Raw genomic sequence first — 10,251 nt, 5'->3', positions numbered from 1 at the left:
ACAGGCCACTGTGAACAATGACTATTGAGGTCAGTCATAGGTTCTCAAACTTAGCAGTTGTTTTTGGAATAAATACTGTTCTTTATATCAAGCAATCATGAATTAGTTACTCGCAAATTACCCAGCACCAAATTCTCGATTGTTTGTTTAAGAGTTGCAATTGTTTCCTGTTGTGTATTGATTATAAATAAAAGACCACAGCAATCTGCATATTGTGCCATAATGGTGTGTTTCTACCTGCCCTTTACCACTTGAAGCTGTCAAAACTCTTTTTACTGAGCTAAGTTTCCATTTTCAAGCTAAAAAACATTTCTAAGAAATGCTAATTGCAGTCAATAAGTAACACAAGTTTGAAAGTTCCCTGTGGGTTAGTAAGATATGGCTTGTAACTTGTCAGCTCAGAGAGTGATAACAGGAAATGAGGAGTGCAATGTTTTTGTTCTGACTGTGTGTCTGATTTTGCTACATCCATTAAAACCATATTGTATGTCCTTATGCTTCATAGTATGCAACTCTGAGGGGACTTCCATTTTTCCTAGTCCAGGAGACTGTAAAAGTACCTGTGGGGCTTCATTTTGAGCCGGGAACTCAATGAATATAAATCTAGCTTGTCAAATTTTGTTCAGCTAAACTTGTGAAGTAAAACAAAATTACTGGAGCTTATAACGTGGTTATTGAAGAAATGTGAGTGGAGGTGGCACTGCCAAAACAGCTGGGAAACAAAATGTTTCTCTTTTACTGTAATTTTTGTACGGCTGAATAACTGACACCTTCCTCACAGCAGTTGCAGAAGTATGAGAGATACACAGCCGTCATGAACTCACTGGGAGTCATTTGATTTTGAGCTCATGATGGGGAACCTTGCCACCAACACGCGTGTTAAAAATTCAAGCAAGCAAGTGAGCGTGATTTTAGGGAAACCGGCCCTACTATTTGGAAAACATACACGAGAATTTCCACTATATCTATGTTATATGCTCTCCTGAGTATAATGGTTCATGTCACTGGACTGCTAATCCTGAATTAAATCCTGTCAAGGCAGCCTGGTAGGGATCAAATTTGATCAATAAATCTGGAATTGATAGCTAGTCTCAATGATAATTCCATAAAACTATCACTGGGTGTCATAAAAACCCATCTGGTTCACTGACATCCTTCAGGGAAGGAAATCTTTCATCCTGACGTGCTCTGACCTATGTGATTGCAGTCCCACTGCAATGTGGTTGGCTCTTACTGTACAATGACCTATGAAGCTACCCAAGGGCAATTAGGGATGGGCAACAAATGTGGCCTTGCCAATGATGCTCACAATCAACGCAAGAAGAAATATTGGGACCACAAAGTCTGAGCCACTCCTATTGTTCACAAGACTATACAGAGAATGCAAAAAGGCCATTGTGCCCATCCAACTCATCCTATTGATCAGGACTTTGAACGGTACTAACTTTGGCTATTTTCATCGCCCATCTGCTTTGGCGGCAAGATGCTCAGAACCATGAGCAGAGTAGTTAATGCTGCTCTATTCAAGACAATGTCTGAAGAAGACCTTGGCTTTGACATTAAACCTTGTGCTCCATGATGTGTGAATGAGGATTGGGGTATGAGTGGGGTGGGAAATGGGTCAGTACAAAATTAAAAATCAAGAAATGTATTGCCAACATGCTGGACATACAGCTGCCACTGTTTTACACCATCACGTTGTACAGCATATCTGTACTCCACCTTGGAGAAGTAAACACTTCATTATTTTAGTTAAGTTGGGATCTTGCAGTGAAAATTGGAACCGGATTTAAATTAATCTGTTGCTAGCTGTGTTTTCCAGGGCTCAGGAAACCTCGCAATGAATGGGAAGTGGCAGCTCCTGCTTGTCAATGCTTCTTTGAGCACTCCTCATGACTCAGGAGAGCAGGAATATTCCACCTTTGGTCCCTAATGGAAACTGCCTGGAAATGTTTCCTTACTTTGCTCTAGCAACTTTTGCTTGAGAGAATTATTGCTGTGACTGAAATAACATTCAAAGAGATGTGGGGATTAACGAGCTACTTTCATATGCTGTTCCTCCAGAATGACTTCATCAAGCAATAACGAAATACAGGAGATGGCCTTGAAGTATAATCACTCCAATGTACTTATTCCCATCAGGGACCCATCTAATTTTCAGTTCACAGTATGCAAGTACCTTACAGATTACTGCTCAAACAATTGTGTGCCTTCTAGTCCTTTATAAACTACTTTTGTAAATACATCCAAAACACCATTTGGAAGACTATGTGGACGTTGTGATGACTTTAGCTTGAAAATGGAAACTTAGCTCACTAAAAAGTGTTTTGACAGTTTCAAGTGGTAAAGGGCGGTAAGAAATACTCCATTATGGCACAATATGCAGATTGCTGTGGTCTTTTATTTATAATCAATACACAACAGGAAACAATTGCAGCCATGTTGGAGATGGTTGTATTTAAATAATTAACTATAATTCCATAAATTCTATATAATTTCTTTTTTTTTGATTGTGTCATTAATGTTCGATGGCTTATAATTCTGAGGCTGCTAAAGGCTTTAGACATTGAGAGCTGCAATGGTATCATTCAGCAACCATGGTTTTTATAATTCCACTGTTCAGAAGGTGGATCCTGCCTATTTGTTTTATTTTCCCTTTTTTACACTAAAATGAAGTTTATACTTCATATCCAAGTTTGAATTTTTAAAAATCATTTACCTTTACGATCTCAAATAATAAGGTTAGAATTTCATCCAGGTTTGTCCTGACTCTACATTGAAAATCTGGTCTCATTATTGTCAATCTTTTTCACAGCCTTTCTTGTGCCTTTATATCCTCTTTGTAACAGGCTGATCAGATCTGGACACATTACTCCAGGTGTGGTCTAGCTATAAGCTTAGCATAGACTTTCTACTTTTCAAATCTAGATTATCTTTAACATGTTGTTTTATGTTCCTTGATCATTTATTTTCATAGGCGCAGTTTGCCTTCCTAATTTTGCGTTATTTCAAGCACATTCTGTTTTTATTTCAAATTTCCAGCACCCCCTGTATTTTGTCTTGCATTTATTTCTCCTTTTTATTCTTTTCCCTAATTTTATGAAATATTTCTTCCACGAGCTCCCTTCCAGTGTTTGGCAGTCTGTAGACTAATCCAATTAGTGTGATTAATCCTTTATTATCTTATTCCATATTTTTCTTATTGAAGGCTGAGTGACTTTTTCTATTGTCATTATGTTCTCTTGAATAAATACGGTTACTCCACCTACTGTTTTCCTTTCTCTATCTTTTCTAAATGTGTTCTACCCTGCACTATTTAATTTCCAGTCCCAATTTTCTGTAGATGTTGTCACCTCCAGCTCTGCAGTGTCATTATAGACATTGTGTGTATTGCTGCAGAGAGCAGCTCCTTCCCAGGGCTGGGGACAGTGTCCCATGGAACTTCCCACACCAACCCTATAGCCACATGTTAATTCTACGGATCAGTTGCCAAATGTTAATTTCCACATGGTCCAGGCATTAATCCAAAGGTCATTCCCCATGTCACTTCCTTTCTTAATTTAATTCCTAATTCCTGATACTCTCATCAGGATCTCCTATGTGTTCCTTCCCATGTTGTTCATCTGGCATGGACTACTACAGCTGGATCGGCCCCCTCCATATCCAAATTCCTCTCCAATGCCTTGAGATAACCAGAATCTTGGCACTGGGTAAAAAAGACACTCTTTGGAACTCTTGTTTGTGCCCTCAGTGGATGCCATCTCTCCCCGTAATTATAGAATCCTCTATTGTTATCATATTTCTAATTTGCTGTTCATCCCCTTAGAGCCATAGTGCCTTGATCTGCATTGTAGCTGCTCCCCCATTCCCCTCCCACAGTCTGTCTCCTCATCCTTATGTGCAGAGACTGCAGTGTATCTGTTGGACAAGATCCTTATAACAAACTTTCCAATGGATTTGTTTCAAATCGGTATTTGCGAAAGTAAATTGTAAAAGTAAGATAATGAAATCAATTCAATAAATAATAGCCCGAGGCCAGTCACAAGGGATTAAACAAATCAACAAGATGAAAGGATATGATAACTTCCTTGACAAATTTGAAATAAAATAAATGCTTTCCTGAGAGATAATGGCCTGTTTCTTTAACAAGCTGTAGAGTGCAGTCTGCAGAACACCTCTATAGTTCATCAACTAATTTAAATTAACATGTTGGGTTTACATAAGTGCTAGAATTTTATCTTCAAAACTCTTTGTAAAACAATTTCTGTTTTGAAAAGGGCAGGCTGTAGGGGAGAGATATAAAAATGTTCCAAACCTGCTTAACCTGGAACTCAAAAATTTGTTGATACCCCAGTTTACACTGACACTGGATCAGGGTGTTTTGTGTCTCTAGGTAAAATGGTCTCTTTTAGATGACTTTGTGACTGTGCTCTGGAATGTGATATTTTCAACTGAATCCAGCTGAGACATACAGCAAAAGAAAATAAGAAATCATGGATAAAATTGGAGTAGGAATGGAATTTAGCAGTAGGGTGGGGTGGCCGGTTCTATGTATGAGGATGAAGGTAGCCTCTATGCTGCCTGTAGAAGTAAGCTGTTCCTTTACAACCTGCATAAACTACTGGAGGGTGAGCAGCTAGAGTTTGTTCTTCACATTGGCGGGTAGGAGAATCTGGCCCTCAATCGGAATTCAGGGAGCCAGGTGGAAAATTAACAGGTGGGACCTCTAAAGGAGTAATCTCTGAATTACTTCCGGTGCCCCATGAAAGTGAGTACAGAATTAGGAGGGTAAGGCAGATGAATGTGTGGCTAGAAAGATGGTGCAGGAGGGAGGGCTTTATATTCCTGGTGCTTTGGGTCAGGTTCTGGGGGAGATGGCACAATTACAGACTGATGAGTTACAGCTGAACAGAGCTGGGCAGGGCTTGTGGGACATAAGCAATACTGGAGGGTTTAAACTAACTCATCACGGGTGTGAGAAACAGGAGAAAATATTAGAAAGTTATGCCAGCAGACATGAAATGCTGGTAGAGGCAAATAGCACCAAACTAGAGAATAATAAGTTAATAGGTGGAGTTGGAGTAAGGGAGAAAGATTTACATTGTATGTATCTGAATGCATGAAGTATAGTCAATAAGATTAGGAAGTAACAGGTACAAGTATCATATGGTATTTGATGTTGTGCCAATATTGGAGATTGAGGTCAAGGAAGGGCAGGACTGGATATTCCTGATTACAAGGCGTTCAGAAAAGATCGGAAAGGAATAAAAGGGTCTTTGTGAACAAGAGCATTGTAGTACTGGAGAAAGAGGATGTTTCACAGTGTTCAGGGACGGAATTCATTTGACCGGAGCTAAGGAATAAGAAAGGTGCAATTGCATTGTTTGGTGCAATTTGTAGATCACCAGCTAGTGGGAAGGATATAGAAGTACAAATCTGCAAGGAAATTACAGAGAGATGGAAACAACATAGAGTGGTTCTAATAGAGGACTTTAATTAGCTGTATACAGACAGGGATAGTGGGAATGTAAGGGGCAGTGAGAGGGCGGTATGCCTAGATTGTATTGAAAAACATTTTCCTTGTATGCATCCAGTCCAACAAGAATAGAGGCACTGCTAGGCCTGGAACTTGGGAACAAGGTGGGCCGAGTAGATGAAGTGACATCGGGGGACCATTTAGGAAACGGTGATCATTGGCCAATCCAGGGTGAGAATAATCAATTGTCTGAAAGCTGACTTCAATGGGGCAAAATGGAACCGGACTAGGTAGACAAGAGCTAAAGTTTGGTGGAAAAAAGCTAGTTGCACTTTGTCTTTCAAAATTGAATAAGTTCATTGCTGCTTTTCAATAGACTTAGTGAACTTTATACTTCTTGGGAGAAATAAGGGAGAAACTCATCATAAGTTAACTTCTAATGTGATTTCAATCAATGTTATAATTTCCACCTTTTTGCTGCACTATTTGTGGCTGTCCCTCAGTTATCTGGGCACTGATCTCTGTAGTTCCCTTTAGCCTGTTACGTCCATCTCCCTTTCCTTCTTTCAGATGCTCCTTAAAACCTACTTCTTTGAGCAAGTTGTTGGTGCCATACCAAATTCTCTTTCTTGGCTTAGTTTTTGTTTCCGTTGGATTGCACTCCTGTGAAACACTTTGGGATATTTTAGTACATTAAAGACATCCTATCAATGGACACTCTCGTTGTTTGTCACTTTACCTACCTTGAATGTTCCACAATGAATTCAGTGAAGGTCAATTTCTTATGAGGTGTTCCTATGAAAGATCAGAGAAAGTAGATGTGCAAAATAAATAACACCTCCTATTCCTCCTAATTGTGGCACTTTATTGTATGGTGATCTGACCAAGCCTATTTCAGTAATTATCTCTACATTTGAATGTCAGCAAATAAAGGATAGACAATTATATTTAATTTATGCAAAATCCTTGAATTGCCATTAGTTTCCCAGTGTCATTTCTTCCAGCCTTGGAACACGTCAGCATCAAGTTTGGAAATACCTTCAGGATCAATCACAGTCAATCAATCTCACTGACTGGGAGCCCAGACCAAAGAACAGGGAATCAGGTTTGTGACATCTAATTAACAATCAATAATAGTGGCTTGCTGACTTTTTCCGTCCTAACCCAGAGCTCTATGTGACAAACTGCAGCCAATGACTGCATCCAACAAAGTGAAAACAATCAAGATTTCCAACGGATCTTCTGATCCATATCACTTGGAAGCTGTCATGACCTAACTAATTGTTTTAGCTTCGCCTTCAAAGGTTCCTTGTTTTGAATCCCTGAAGACAAGTTTTGTGAATAAGAATATGTTTGTAATTTTTTTCACCTTTGTCTTCAGTGGTCTGAAGAAGGGTTGCTGTATTCGAAATGTTAACTCTATTTCTCTCTCCACAGATGCTGCCAGACCTGCTGAGTTTCTCCAGCAGTTTCTGTTTCATTTAGAGATTATCAAGAGTTTGTTTTAGAATAAGCACTAAAACTGAACAATCTTACCCTGCCCATTTATGGTTTTTAAATGATTCTTGTGTAATTCGATAGGGTAGCATTTGTGGTTTACTGCAGCTGATATCACTGCACTTATAACAATACAAAACAGTGAGTTAATGTCTTGAAGACAAAAAAGACTATAGATGCTGGAAGCCAAAGTCTATAGGTGTGAGGCTGGAAAAGCACAGCAGGTCAGACAACATCTGAGGAGCAGGTAAGTCAATGTTTCAGGCTCGAAATGTTGACTTACCTGCTCCTTGACTGCTGTCTGACCTGCTGTGCTTTTTCAGCCTCATGCCTATAGACAGTGAGTTAATGCCTGCAGATAACAAATTGGTGTGATATCATAAGGAACTTACCACATAAACACAATTAATACAAATCCTCTTGACTAATCAATTGCCTGTTTCATAAGCAAGCTTTTAACAACCTCTCTCTCCAAACAGAAAACAACTACTTCAATGTCATATGACTGGCAATTCGTTATGTACAGATGCATTTCTGCAACCAATCTACTTTTGTAAACAAAAGCCTAAAAAATCGTTAGATACATTAGCACTTGCAGCTACAAGTTACCTACGTGTACATGGTCAATAAAGAAAATTATCACATATATTTCCAACAATTTGCATGCATTTCCTCAGAATCACCTATAAACTAAGAACTTGTATTAGCCACTTAGTTCCTATTTAATTTTCAAGTGTTTAATTTTAAAAAGCTCAATAATATGGTTTTAAACTTTAAATAGGATAAAAGGTTAATTTATTCCAGAACTATTGCTGTAAGTACTTAAGTAAACGTAGTAAAGTTATTAGTTAAAATGCACATACAAAAATATAAAATGAGTAAGAATAAGAATCAGATATGAAGATGAAAATGAGATCAATCTCTAATATTGCTGCAGGACTGACTTGCTTGTTGATTCTGTTTTTGAGGTAGAGATGTTGAAACTTCAAGTCAGGTTCAACAGCTGTGATGGCTTCTGTACTCAAATAGTTGGACGTTGCTCCCACAGGTGGACTCAGTAAGCAAAACAGGTCCTGGGAGGCAGTGAATGTTCATTTGATTTATTTTTATTGCTCTGGAGGTTGTGGCTTTTGATAGACTTTTCAATGCCGCAGCTATTCAGCTGGGTTTCAGCTTCCCCTATCTTTTTGTTGTGAGATGTTTTTATTTCTCCCATGGTTGTCAGTTGGTTCTCCTTCGAATGGCTGTTCTCTGTCAGCTTTAGCACAAATGACCCTAGGGTGATGGAGTCTGGAACTGGAGGGCATGGGCTTAAGGTGAGAGTGGAAAGATTTAATAAGGACCTGAGGGATGACTTTTTCACGCAGAGGGTGGTGCGTGAACGGATTGAACTGCCAGAGAAAGTGGTGGAGGCTGCTACCAATACAATATTTGAGAGGCAACTGGATGGGTATATGAATGGGAAGGATTTAGAAGGAAATGGGCCAAATGCTGGCAAATCAGACTAGGTCAGATTGGGGTTTCTGGTCAGAGCGGACGAATGGACCAAAGGATCTTTTTCCGCGCTCTATGATTCTTTGACTCCATGACTGCAAATGTTAACTTTGATGAACCATTGTTACACAAAGCAAAGTCAGTTACGCTAGAATTCTTTGTGATGTCCCTCTTCCTACTTTGCAGGTTCAATGGATAGTTCAGGATTCTTAAAACATTACTATTTGATTATCTAAACAGATCTCAGTTGCCTGGCTTCTGCTTTGGGCTTCAGTCAAATCCACAAGAGAAATCATGTATCTTTTAGGAGCTGTGTTTAAAAGCTCTTTTGTGTCCATCTTTAAAAGAAGATTATAATTTGTTACAAGATCTAATATTATAACTACATTTTTGTGATACTAACAAACAAAAATTATTCCTTGATTCTAGGCTGTCCCATTTTCTGTACATGCGTTTCATCCGTTATCATTAAAGTATTCAGACTTCTTTAATGACACACAGATCAGTTGTTGTTGGCTGTTTGTTTGGTATCTACTTATTTCTGGGATGTTGTTCCTCCTCCAGCTCCAGGAAATGCCACTCGATTTGTGTTACTGCCTCGGATACAAATACAACTGCTGGTCTTTGTTGGAAGAAGTTACTCCAGGTCCTGACTCACACTATAAAGTGACTTAATCTGTATGGGTGCTATCATCACAACTTGATTGATGTGAGTGAAATCTGATTCCTGTGTTTTTACCGAATACCACTGAACATCCTGTACAGTGAACTTGCACGCAGGATAACACTTCGATGGCAAATTATACCTTCGCGAGCTAGTTCACAAATTTCATGAATCATTGCTCAACTTTCACATTTGTTGATTGCTATAAATCTACTACAGCACTAACCTTAACAGGATAAAGTCAAAGTCCTTTATTTTTATCAGTACATAACCTACATACTTGACTTCAGGTATCTTTAGTTACATCCTTTTCTTGTTCAGCTTTAGGTTCATCTCAGTGAGCTGTCTAGAAATCACACTAGATTCTGATCATGAACTTACAATGACTTCTTCCATCTTACCTCCATGTCCAGAGGCTAAAATCTTAGCAGAGTATTCATGTCAGCTTTCACTCAGGGAACGCCACTGGCTACCGTATGACATCTGGGTTGATGCACTTCTGGAACAGTGAAAGTGCTAAAGGATGTATGCAACAACCTGCATTCCCCAAATGGTGTCCAAACGTGTTCAGAAAACCGCTGCTTTCACTCAACTTCACTTGTCAGTCCTTCACATCTGGAGCAGTAAAGATGTTTGATGTGGCAATTTGCATCAAAATGTCTTCAATGATCAACATGGGTACTTAGATCACTTCAATGCTTTATGGAGATCCTTCAGAGCTATGCATACGCTTAGATTTCCATGTCTTTTTTTCACTGCTCTTTGCTGCTGGCTCAGTTTGTAGAAGATGTCATTTTATTGATTGCTCCATCAATTCCTGTTCCTCTATCTTTCTTTCAGGTTGGATTAGAGGGAAGCTAGCACTCTCCTCAATAGATACTGAATTTTGTTCACACTCTTGTCTATTTCAATATGATATTCACCAGGAAGACATCCAAGACTTGGGAAAACATCTTTGCAATTCTGTTCAGTAGTCAATGGCCTGATGTCATGCAAAACTCTGCAAATCTCTCTGGTACTCATGGGATTACCTGTCCAAGGTTTAGACTTGTTGCAGCTGGTTGTTCTTGCTGCATGGTGGTCGGTCCCAGTCCTATGATATCAAAGGGTTCATCAGAAT

The sequence above is a fragment of the Rhincodon typus genome, chromosome 3, assembly GCF_021869965.1.
Source record: "Rhincodon typus isolate 14 chromosome 3, sRhiTyp1.1, whole genome shotgun sequence".
In the NCBI taxonomy this organism is placed as follows: Eukaryota; Metazoa; Chordata; class Chondrichthyes; order Orectolobiformes; family Rhincodontidae; genus Rhincodon; species Rhincodon typus.
This window is presented reverse-complemented; position numbering follows the sequence as displayed.